The sequence below is a fragment of the Salmo salar genome, chromosome 08 (genome assembly GCF_965601325.2).
Source record: "Salmo salar chromosome 08, fSalSal1, whole genome shotgun sequence".
In the NCBI taxonomy this organism is placed as follows: Eukaryota; Metazoa; Chordata; class Actinopteri; order Salmoniformes; family Salmonidae; genus Salmo; species Salmo salar.
The window spans coordinates 33,838,196-33,849,104 of NC_138298.1; positions in this window are offsets into that span (position 1 = coordinate 33,838,196).

The following is a 10,909-nucleotide window of genomic DNA, read 5'->3' on the forward strand; positions in this document are numbered from 1 at the left end:
CGGAAAGATAGGTAGGAGCAAGCCCATGTAATGCTTTGTAGGTTAGCAGTAAAACCTTGAAATCAGCCCTTGCCTTAACAGGAAGCCAGTGTAGGGAGGCTAGCACTGGAGTAATATGATCAAATTTTTTGGTTCTAGTCAGGATTCTAGCAGCCGTATTTAGCACTAACTGAAGTTTATTTAGTGCTTTATCCGGGTAGCCGGAAAGTAGAGCATTGCAGTAGTCCAGCCTAGAAGTAACAAAAGCATGGATAACTTTTTCTGCGTCATTTTTGGACAGAAAATGTCTGATTTTTGCAATGTTACGTAGATGGAAAAAAGCTGTCCTTGAAACAGTCTTGATATGTTCTTCAAAAGAGAGATCAGGGTCCAGAGTAACGCCGAGGTCCTTCACAGTTTTATTTGAGACGACTGTACAACCATCCAGATTAATTGTCAGATTCAACAGAAGATCTTTTTTTCTTGGGACCTAGAACAAGCATCTCTGTTTTGTCCGAGTTTAAAAGTAGAAAGTTTGCAGCCATCCACTTCTTTATGTCTGAAACGCAGGCTTCTAGCGAGGGCAATTTTGGGGCTTCACCATGTTTCATTGAAATGTACAGCTGTGTGTCGTCCGCATAGCAGTGAAATTTAACATTATGTTTTCGAATGACATCCCCAAGAGGTAAAATATATAGTGAAAACAATAGTGGTCCTAAAACAGAACCTTGAGGAACACCGAAATTTACAATTGATTTGTCAGAGGACAAACCATTCACAGAGACAAACTGATATCTTTCCGACAGATAAGATCTAAACCAGGCCAGAACTTGTCCATGTAGACCAATTTGGGTTTCCAATCTCTCCAAAAGAATGTGGTGATCGATGGTATCAAAAGCGGAACTAAGATCTAGGAGCACGAGGACAGATGCAGAGCCTCGGTCTGACGTCATTAAAAGGTCATTTACCACCTTCACAAGTGCAGTCTCAGTGCTATGATGGGGTCTAAAACCAGAATGAAGCGTTTCGTATACATTGTTTGTCTTCAGGAAGGCAGTGAGTTGCTGTGCAACAGCTTTTTCTAAAATTTTTGAGAGGAATGGAAGATTCGATATAGGCCGATAGTTTTTTATAATTTCTGGATCAAGATTCGGCTTTTTTTAAGAGAGGCTTTATTACTGCCACTTTTAGTGAGCTTGGTACACATCCGGTGGATAGAGAGCCGTTTATTATGTTCAACATAGGAGGGCCAAGCACAGGAAGCAGCTCTTTCAGTAGTTTAGTTGGAATAGGGTCCAGTATGCAGCTTGAGGGTTTGGAGGCCATGATTATTTTCATCATTGCGTCAAGAGATATAGTACTAAAACACTTTAGTATCTCCCTTGATCCTAGGTCCTTGCAGAGTTGTGTAGACTCAGGACAATGGAGCTTTGGAGGAATACCCAGATTTAAAGAGGAGTCTGTAATTTGCTTTCTAATGATCATGATCTTTTCCTCAAAGAAGTTCATAAATTTATTACTGCTGAAGTGAAAGCCATCCTCCATTTGCGAAGGCTGCTTTTTAGTTAGCTTTGCGACAGTATAATTTTTTTTTTTTTCGGATTGTTCTTATTTTCCTCAATTAAGTTGGAAAAATAGGATGATCGAGCAGCAGTAAGGGCTCTTCGATACTGCACGGTACTGTCTTTCCAAGCTAGTCGGAAGACTTCCAGTTTGGTGTGGCGCCATTTCCGTTCCAATTTTCTGGAAGCTTGCTTCAGAGCTCGTGTATTTTCTGTATACCAGGGAGCTAGTTTCTTATGACAGATGTTTTTAGTTTTTAGGGGTGCAACTGCATCTAGGGTATTGCGCAAGGTTAAATTGAGTTCCTCGGTTAGGTGGTTAACTGATTTTTGTCCTCTGACGTCCTTGGGTAGGCAGAGGCAGTCTGGAAGGGCATCAAGGAATCTTTGGGTTGTCTGAGAATTTATAGCACGACTTTTAATGCTCCTTGGTTGGGGTCTGAGCAGATTATTTGTTGCAATTGCAAACGTAATAAAATGGTGGTCCGATAGTCCAGGATTATGAGGAAAAACATTTAGATCCACAACATTTATTCCATGGGACAAAACTAGGTCCAGAGTATGACTGTGGCAGTGAGTAGGTCCAGAGACATGTTGGACAAAACCCACTGAGTCGATGATGGCTCCGAAAGCCTTTTGGAGTGGGTCTGTGGACTTTTCCATGTGAATGTTAAAGTCACCAAACATTAGAATATTATCTGCTATGACTACAAGATCCGATAGGAATTCAGGAAACTCAGTGAGGAACACTGCATATGGCCCAGGAGGCCTGTAAACAGTAGCTATAAAAAGTGAGTGAGTAGGCTGCATAGATTTCATGACTAGAAGCTCAAAAGACGAAAACGTCATTGTTTTTTTTTTTTGTAAATTGAAATTTGCTATCGTAAATGTTAGCAACACCTCCGACTTTGCCGGATGCACGGGGGGTATGGTCACTAGTGTAACCAGGGGGTGAGGCCTCATTTAACAAAGTAAATTCATCAGGCTTAAGCCATGTTTCAGTCAGGCCAATCACATCAAGATTATTATCAGTGATTAGTTAATTGACTATAACTGCCTTGGAAGTGAGGGATCTAACATTAAGTAACCCAATTTTGAGATGTGGGGTATCACAATCTCTTTCAATAATGGCAGGAATGGAGGAGGTCTTTATACTAGTGAGATTGCTAAAGCGAACACCGCCATTTTTAATTTTGCCCAACCTAGATCGAGGCACAGACACGGTCTCAATGGGGAAAGCTGAGCTGACTACGCTGACTGTGCTAGTGGCAGACTCCACTAAGCTGGCAGGCTGGCTAACAGCCTGCTGCCTGGCCTGCACCCTATTTCATTGTGGAGCTAGAGGAGTTAGAGCCCTGTCTATGTTCATAGATAAGATGAGAGCACCCCTCCAGCTAGGATGGAGTCCGTCACTCCTCAACAGGCCAGGCTTGGTCCTGTTTGTGGGTGAGTCCCAGAAAGAGGGCCAATTATCTACAAATTCTATCTTTTGGGAGGGGCAGAAAACAGTTTTCAACCAGCGATTGAGTTGTGAGACTCTGCTGTAGAGCTCATCATTCCCCCTAACTGGGAGGGGGCCAGAGACAATTAATCGATGCCGACACATCTTTCTAGCTGATTTACACGCTGAAGCTATGTTGCGCTTGGTGACCTCTGACTGTTTCATCCTAACATCGTTGGTGCCGACGTGGATAACAATACCCACCAATCTTAGTTACTAAACATTTACTAAATTACTCACGATAAACGTTCACAAAAAGCATAACAATTATTTTAAGAATTATAGATACAGAACTCCTCTATGCACTCGATATGTTCGATTTTAAAATAGCTTTTTGGTGAAAGCACATTTTGCAATATTCTAAGTACATAGACCAGCCATCACGGGCTAACTATTTAGACACCCGGCAAGTTTAGCACTCACCAATATCAGATTTACTATTATAAAAGTTTGATTACCTTTTGTTGTCTTCGTCAGAATGCACTCCCAGGACTGCTACTTCAATAACAAATGTTGGTTTGGTCCAAAATAATCCATCGTTATATCCGAATAGCGGCGTTTTGTTTGTGCGTCCCAGACACTATCCGAATTGATAAATCAGGGTCGCGCGTAATGGTGCAATTCGTGACAAAAAAACCCGAAATATTCCATTACCGTACTTCGAAGCATGTCAACCGCTGTTTAAAATCCATTTTTATGCCATTTTTCTCGTAAAAAAGCGATAATATTCCGACCGGGAATGTCCATTTAGCTAAACAGAGGAAAGAAAACAAAGCTTTCGGTCGACGCGGGCACGAGCCTGAGTCTCACAGTACTGTAACCAGCCACTACCCAAACGCGCTACTTTGTTTCAGCCAGAGCCTGCAAAGCCACGATTCAGCGTTTTGCCGCCTTCTGAGAACCTATGGCAGCCGTAGGAAGTGTCACGGGACAGCTAAGATCCTCACTCTTCAATAAACAGAAACAAGAAGAACGACACCTTGTCAGACAGGCCACTTCCTGCATGAAATCTTCTCAGGTTTTTGCCTGCCATATGAGTTCTGTTATACTCACAGACACCATTCAAACAGTTTTATAAACTTTCGGGTGTTTTCTATCCAAAGCCAATAATTATATGCATATTCTAGTTACTGGGCAGGAGTAGTAACCAGATTAAATCGGGTACGTTTTTTATCCAGCCGTGTCAATACTGCCCCCTAGCCCTAACAGGTTATCCTGTTGGGGATCTTATCCCGATATCGGGATTCATTGTCAAGAGACCACGGCGGGAAATTCAAAAACTGCAAGAATCTAATAATTTCAATTTCTCAAACAATCAACTATTTCTCACAATTTGAAAGATAAACATCTCCTAAATCCAACCACATTGTCCGATTTCAAAGAGGCTTTACGGCGAAAGCATAAAGTTAGGTTATGTTAGGAGAGTACATTGAAAATAGCTGTGTGTAATGTTTTGTCAATTCAAAGACAGGCGTCACCATAAGCGGATAACCAGCTAGAATTATGCACCAACCTTTGACAATCTTCCTCAGATGACACTCCTAAGACATTATGTTACACAATACATGCATTTTTTGTTCCATCAAGTTCATATTTATATCCAAAAACAGCATTTTACCGAAGCGGTGAAAATCAGATTTTTTTTTCTCTCAAATGCTTCCGGTGAACAACGTTACAAATCACAAAATTACTATTCGATAACATTGGTAAATTATATTATTGTCATTCAAATATTCATAGTTTAACATTTCGTAAATGCTACTGCAATGCCAGATTTCAAAATAACTTTACTGGGAAATCACAATTTGCAATAAACCGGATGCTGTGCTAAGAACAATAGGCTAGGCTATACAGGTTAGCACCATCTGTAACCATGTAATATCAAAATTACTATTGTCAATATTCCCTTACCTTTGATTATCTTCATCCATTGGCACTTCCAGAAATCCCAGGTCCACTACAAATGTGGTTTCTTTTGACAAAGTTCATAATTGATGTCCAAATAACTCCAAGTTGTTCCATGTTGTTAGCGCTTCGGTAGGCTACTAAAAAGTAGCGGGGGGGGGGGGGGAGTCACGGCGAAAAGTAAAAAAAAAAATCTATTTACATTGTTCAAACATGTCAAACGTTGTTTAGCATCAATCTTTAGAGCCATTTTTAACGTGAAACATCAGTAATGTTTCAACCCGACCTCTCCTGTGTCTTGAAAAACGTCTTTGAAAAATGTATCGCATCACATGATTGCGCAGGTGCAGCCAATAATGAAGTGACGACATCCCAGGGAGGTCAACTTCTCTTCCTTGCCATCCGGTCTCTGTTCATCATAGACGCTTCAAACAACTTTATAAAGATCGTTGACATCTAGTGGAAGCCGTAGGAGTTGCGAAATGAATCCTTTCTCACTATGGTATCTATAAAACAATGACACTAAATAGTACAGTCACAAAATTCAATTTTTTTTTGATCTATTTTTCACAGGTTTTTGCCTGCAATATGAGTTTTGTTATACTTACAGACACCATTCAAACTGTTTTAGAAAATTCAGAGTGTTTTCTATCCGAATGTGTTAATAATATGCATATCCTAGCTTCTGAGTTGGTGTAGGAGGCAGTTAAAAATGGGCACATATTTTTTTCAAAATTTCTCAATACTGCCCCCGAGCCCCAACAGGTACATTGGAACATATTACACTGCGACCCCAGCTTTGGTAAAGCCTTCGAATCCCCCCCCCCAATATACCCTCAAATTGGTTTGTTTAGTAAAGTCAGCTTTGACTGAGAAAAAAGCATTGGATTTCATGTCTATCATTCCTGATGGTAGTGACCCTTGTCACAACTACATCTACTGTTATGCCATGATCAGAGAGAACTCTCTTATCCATCCCCATTCAGGTGAAAGGATAAAGGTTTGACGTAGAATAATATAACACAAAATGGGTTGTATATCTCTTTAAGTGTTCCTGTACTTGCATTATGTGGGTAAGACCTTACCTTATATGTTCATTGGATTGGTGAAGACATCACAAAGGGGAGGGGATAGGAATAAATTACCTCTCCAAAGAGAGACATATTGGGTAGAACGCTTGGTCACTCTTGTCCCAGCAGGCCTTAATGAAGAATGCTATTTTTCTTGTTTTTTTTGGAGTAGGTTCAAAATAGCCCAAACATTTAGGTAATGACATCCTAAAGACAGGTAATGATGTCATAATGACAGGAAATTACATCGTTTTGACAGGTACATCATAGTAGTATTTGTATTGTCTATAAACAGTATATTTATGTGTCCTCCACAGCGCCCTCTGCTGGGATCACTTGATAGGGCCAATACTGAATGTGAATTTCTAATTATGCCCACTGGTGTGGTATTGTTGTTGTGACATTGATTGCCATTGACTTGGATGCTGAAGAAGAGCTATTATCTGAAACATTTGTGCAGCAATAAATATGTCAATTTAAGTGTATTTACCGGAGTGCTGTCATATTTCAGTTCTTTAGTTTAGTGAGTCCACCAGATCAGAGGCAGTGGTGATGACTGCACATTCTACCAGTAAGTGCCTGAGTTGGACCATTTTTCTGTACTGCTAAGCATTCAAAATGTAGCAAGCAATTTTGGGTGTCATATAAAATGTTGCAAAGTATACAGTATATATATATTTTAGGAATCTACTGGAGAAAAAGTTGTCAAATATAAATAGGAAAGTAAAGTACAGATGCACCAAAAATGACATAACTATTACTTCAAACATATTTTTACTTATTTACTTTACAGCACTACACACACACACACACACACACACACACACACACACACACACACACACACACACACACACACACACACACACACACACACACACACACACACACACACACACACACACACTTAATTGAGCATGAATCATTATATGAGCTCAGCAGTTTAACAGCTTGTTAGTCTGGATCAGTTATCAGTGTTGTCATTATGTCTGCCTTCTATTGCCAATGTAGTAAAAGGTTGTGCACTATGTGATTTACGTTATAATATGTGGGCGGTTCCAATATTGGGAACCCTACTGAATGACTGGATCTGGTTCATTTGGACTCCACCCCTGAGCCACAGTAAGACATTCTATTTCCACTACCCACATCTCACCTCTAGGAGGCAGCAGACGTCACCCCAGAGCCACAGTAAGACATTCCTTTTCCCCTACCCACATCTCACCTCTAAGGGGCAGCACACTTCACCCCAGGGCCACAGTAAGACTGTCCATTTCCATTACCCACATCTTACCTCTAGCCTGGACCAGGTACTTGGACTACCAGGATGGGTTACGTTCCAAATGGCACCATATTCCCTATATAGTGTGCTACTAGTGACCAGGGCCCTATTCCCTATATAGTGAACTACTAGTGACCAGAGCCCTATTCCCTATATAGTTCACTACCGTTGACCAGGGCCCTATTCCCTATATAGTGAACTACTTTAGACCAGGGACCTATTCCCTATATAGTGAACAACTTTAGACCAGGCCCTATTCCCTATATAGTTCACTACTGTTGACTAGGGCCCTATTCCCTTTATAGTGCACTACTTTAGACCAGAACCCTGGTTGTGCACTAGATAGGGAATATGGTTATTTTTGGTCCACACCCGTGGTCAACAAGTGACTGATTGATCCCAGATATGTGGGATTGATATCAATCAATCAATCAATCAATCAATCAATCAATCAATCAATCAATCAATCAAATGTATTCATAAAGCCCTTTTTACATCAGCTGATGTCACAAAGTGCTATACAGAAACCCAGCCTAAAACCCGAAACAGCAGCATCGCGGAGGACCTGAGCCCTAGGACCATGCCTCAGCACTACCTGATACTAGTCTGATGACTCCTAGCTGTCCCCAGTCCACCTGGTAGTGCTGCTGCTCCAGTTTCAATTGTTCTGCCTGCAGCTATGGAACCCTAACATATTCACTGGACGTGCTACCTTGTCCCAGACCTGCTGTTTTCGACTCTCTCTCTCTCTCTCTCTCTCTCTCTCTCTCTCTCTCTCTCTCTCTCTCTCTCTCTCTCTCTCTCTCTTTTCTCTCTTTCTCTCTCTCTCTCTCTCCCTTCTCTCTCTCTCTCTCTACCCACACCTGCTGTCTTGACCTCTGAATGCTCGGCTATGAAAAACCAACTGACAATTACTCCTGACGTACTGACCTGTTGAACCAGAGAGTTGAACAGAGGCAGCTGCTGTCAGAGTGTGTGTGTTGCGGTCTTTCTCCGAGTTGTAAAAGCAAGCAGTGCAGAAACTGGCTACTCTTTAGTTGACTGATGTAGCTGGCAAGGTAACTGCTGTTTAACTTAACAAAAAAATAGAAACTATTATTTATTCCCAGTGCTGAGGTAGTATTGAGGTGAGTATTATACCCAGTATTATTCCCAGTGCTGAGGTAGTGCTGAGGTAGTATTGAGGTGAATGAATTTGCTAACAAGTATTAGCTATCACAGCCAGTTCAGCTCTAGCCTCTAGCTATCTGTCAGATAGCGATATGGTGTGTCTTAGCAGGATCAGATGGTGACAGGTGCCAACGCTGTCTTAGCAGGATCAGATGGTGACAGGTGTCTATGCTGTCTTAGCAGGATCAGAGGGTGACAGGTGTCTATGCTGTCTTAGCAGGATCAGATGGTGACAGGTGCCAACGCTGTCTTAGCAGGATCAGATGGTGACAGGTGTCTATGCTGTCTTAGCAGGATCAGATGGTGACAGGTGTCTATGCTGTCTTAGCAGGATCAGATGGTGACAGGTGTCTATGCTGTCTTAGCAGGATCAGATGGTGACAGGTGTCTATGCTGTCTTAGCAGGATCAGATGGTGACAGGTGTCTACGCTGTCTTAGCAGGATCAGATGATGACAGGTGTCAATGCTGTCTTAGCAGGATCAGATGGTGACAGGTGTCTATGCTGTCTTAGCAAGATCAGATGGTGACAGGTGTCAACGCTGTCTTAGCAGGATCAGATGGTGACAGGTGTCTAACCTGTCTTAGCAGGATCAGATGGTGACAGGTGTTTACGCTGTCTTAGTAGGATCAGATGGTGACAGGTGTCTATGCTGTCTTAGCAGGATCAGATGGTGACAGGTGTCTATGGTGACAGCATCAGAAATTAGAGCTTTAGCACAAGGAATGGGAAAGAGAATGTGCAGCCAGACAAGATATTTGGTCAAAACAAAAAAACATGTAAAAAGTGGTTGTTTTGTCTTATGAGAGACCGCCAGTGTTTACATTGGAGAATGTGATGCATTTAAGGAGTGACACATTTTAGTTGATCATGTTGTGAAATGGAAGTTGTTTTCTGTTGGTTTTGAGCAAACTTGTCCTACTAAAACATGCAATATATTTGTTGTCTTAAGGGGGAAGGTGCTACGGGCGTTGGTTATTTCCATTTCTATTTCGAGGTTGGACATTAGCACATTTGGCACACTGATTGGTGTCACCTCGTTACTCAGTATGTGTTACATGTGTGCTGACACAGGTGATATTTAAGAGAGGCTGGCCCACTGCTCCTTTTGGCTTGAGTGATGTGGAGGGTTAACACCTTTAGTTGACTTTCCCTGTTTGATTTAAAGCAAAACAATCCTCTATCTGATATTCTGTTTTCATTTGGCTCCACTTTTTGGTTGTCATGGGGAAACTAAGCTCTCTTGAAGCATTGAGCATTTCCAGACAATTGTATCGAAAAATTGGTTAATCACTCGAGGCTTTCATCAACACAGTGTACACTAGTGACGCCTGCTGGTCAAAATAATTATAACAGACAAATTATTATAGACGACGTAGCTCGTGCACAGGGTCGCCTTGTCTTCTACCAAAACCAACATCAAACCAATCAGGTGGTTGTTCGATGATATAAAGCTTTGGACACCATTGACGTGCTTCTGATAAAGAGGAAAAAGCATAGGAATACTGCTTCCAAATAAACTTCTTAGCGATTTCAATGCCTAAGAGCTGCTCTGGTATCAAACTTAACATCACTACATTGTGTCTTGCTTCCTGTCTTTCAGTTTGGTGGGTGTTTCATTTAGTTTGGTCCTCATGGCGGGCCCTCATACTGGGCCCTCATGGTGGGCCATCATGGTGGGCCCTCATAGTGGGGGTCTTTTAGGTCCCAGTTGTTGTTAGTCAACTTTAGTGTATTTCAGAACCCCTCCTAGAACCTCATCTGTTAGTGACTCTTCGTTACTTCCCCATTGTCACGTCCTGACCAGTAGAGGGTGTAGTTGGGTCAGGACGTGGCAGAAGGGAGTGTGTGTTTTTTATTGTTTCATTGATTTTGGCCGTGTGACTTCCAATCAGGCACAGCTGTAGAGGGTTGTGGTTGATTGGGAGTCACACATAAGTTGCCTACGTTTCCTTTGTGTTTCGTAGGTAATTGTTCTTGTCATTGTGGTTGCACCTGACTGGACTGTGTTGGCTGTCAGTTTTGTTGTTTTGTGAATTGCCTGGTGTTCGTTTAATTAAATATGACGAACCCTAACTCCGCCGCATTTTGGTCCACTTCTTCCTCAGACATCCGTTACACCCATTCTGTTTGAGCAACATTTTTGGTTTCTTGTCTGGGAACATAACAAAACGGGAAGATTCAATGACGCCACAGATGAGCAAATATTTAAACGCAACTCTGTTTTCATGTTCGATATAAAACGGGATCATAATATCTGTTAGCACAGAGGCTTGTTGTCCAATATTCAATATTCAAATAAACCTGTTAGCAACCCATACAAAACGTCACGTGATATTCTTAAAGCAACAGCATTCAATACTCAACTTTCTTCATCCTTAAAGCTTGATAAGCCTTCCCTGTAGCTCAGTTGGTAAAGCATGGTGTTTGCAATGCCAGG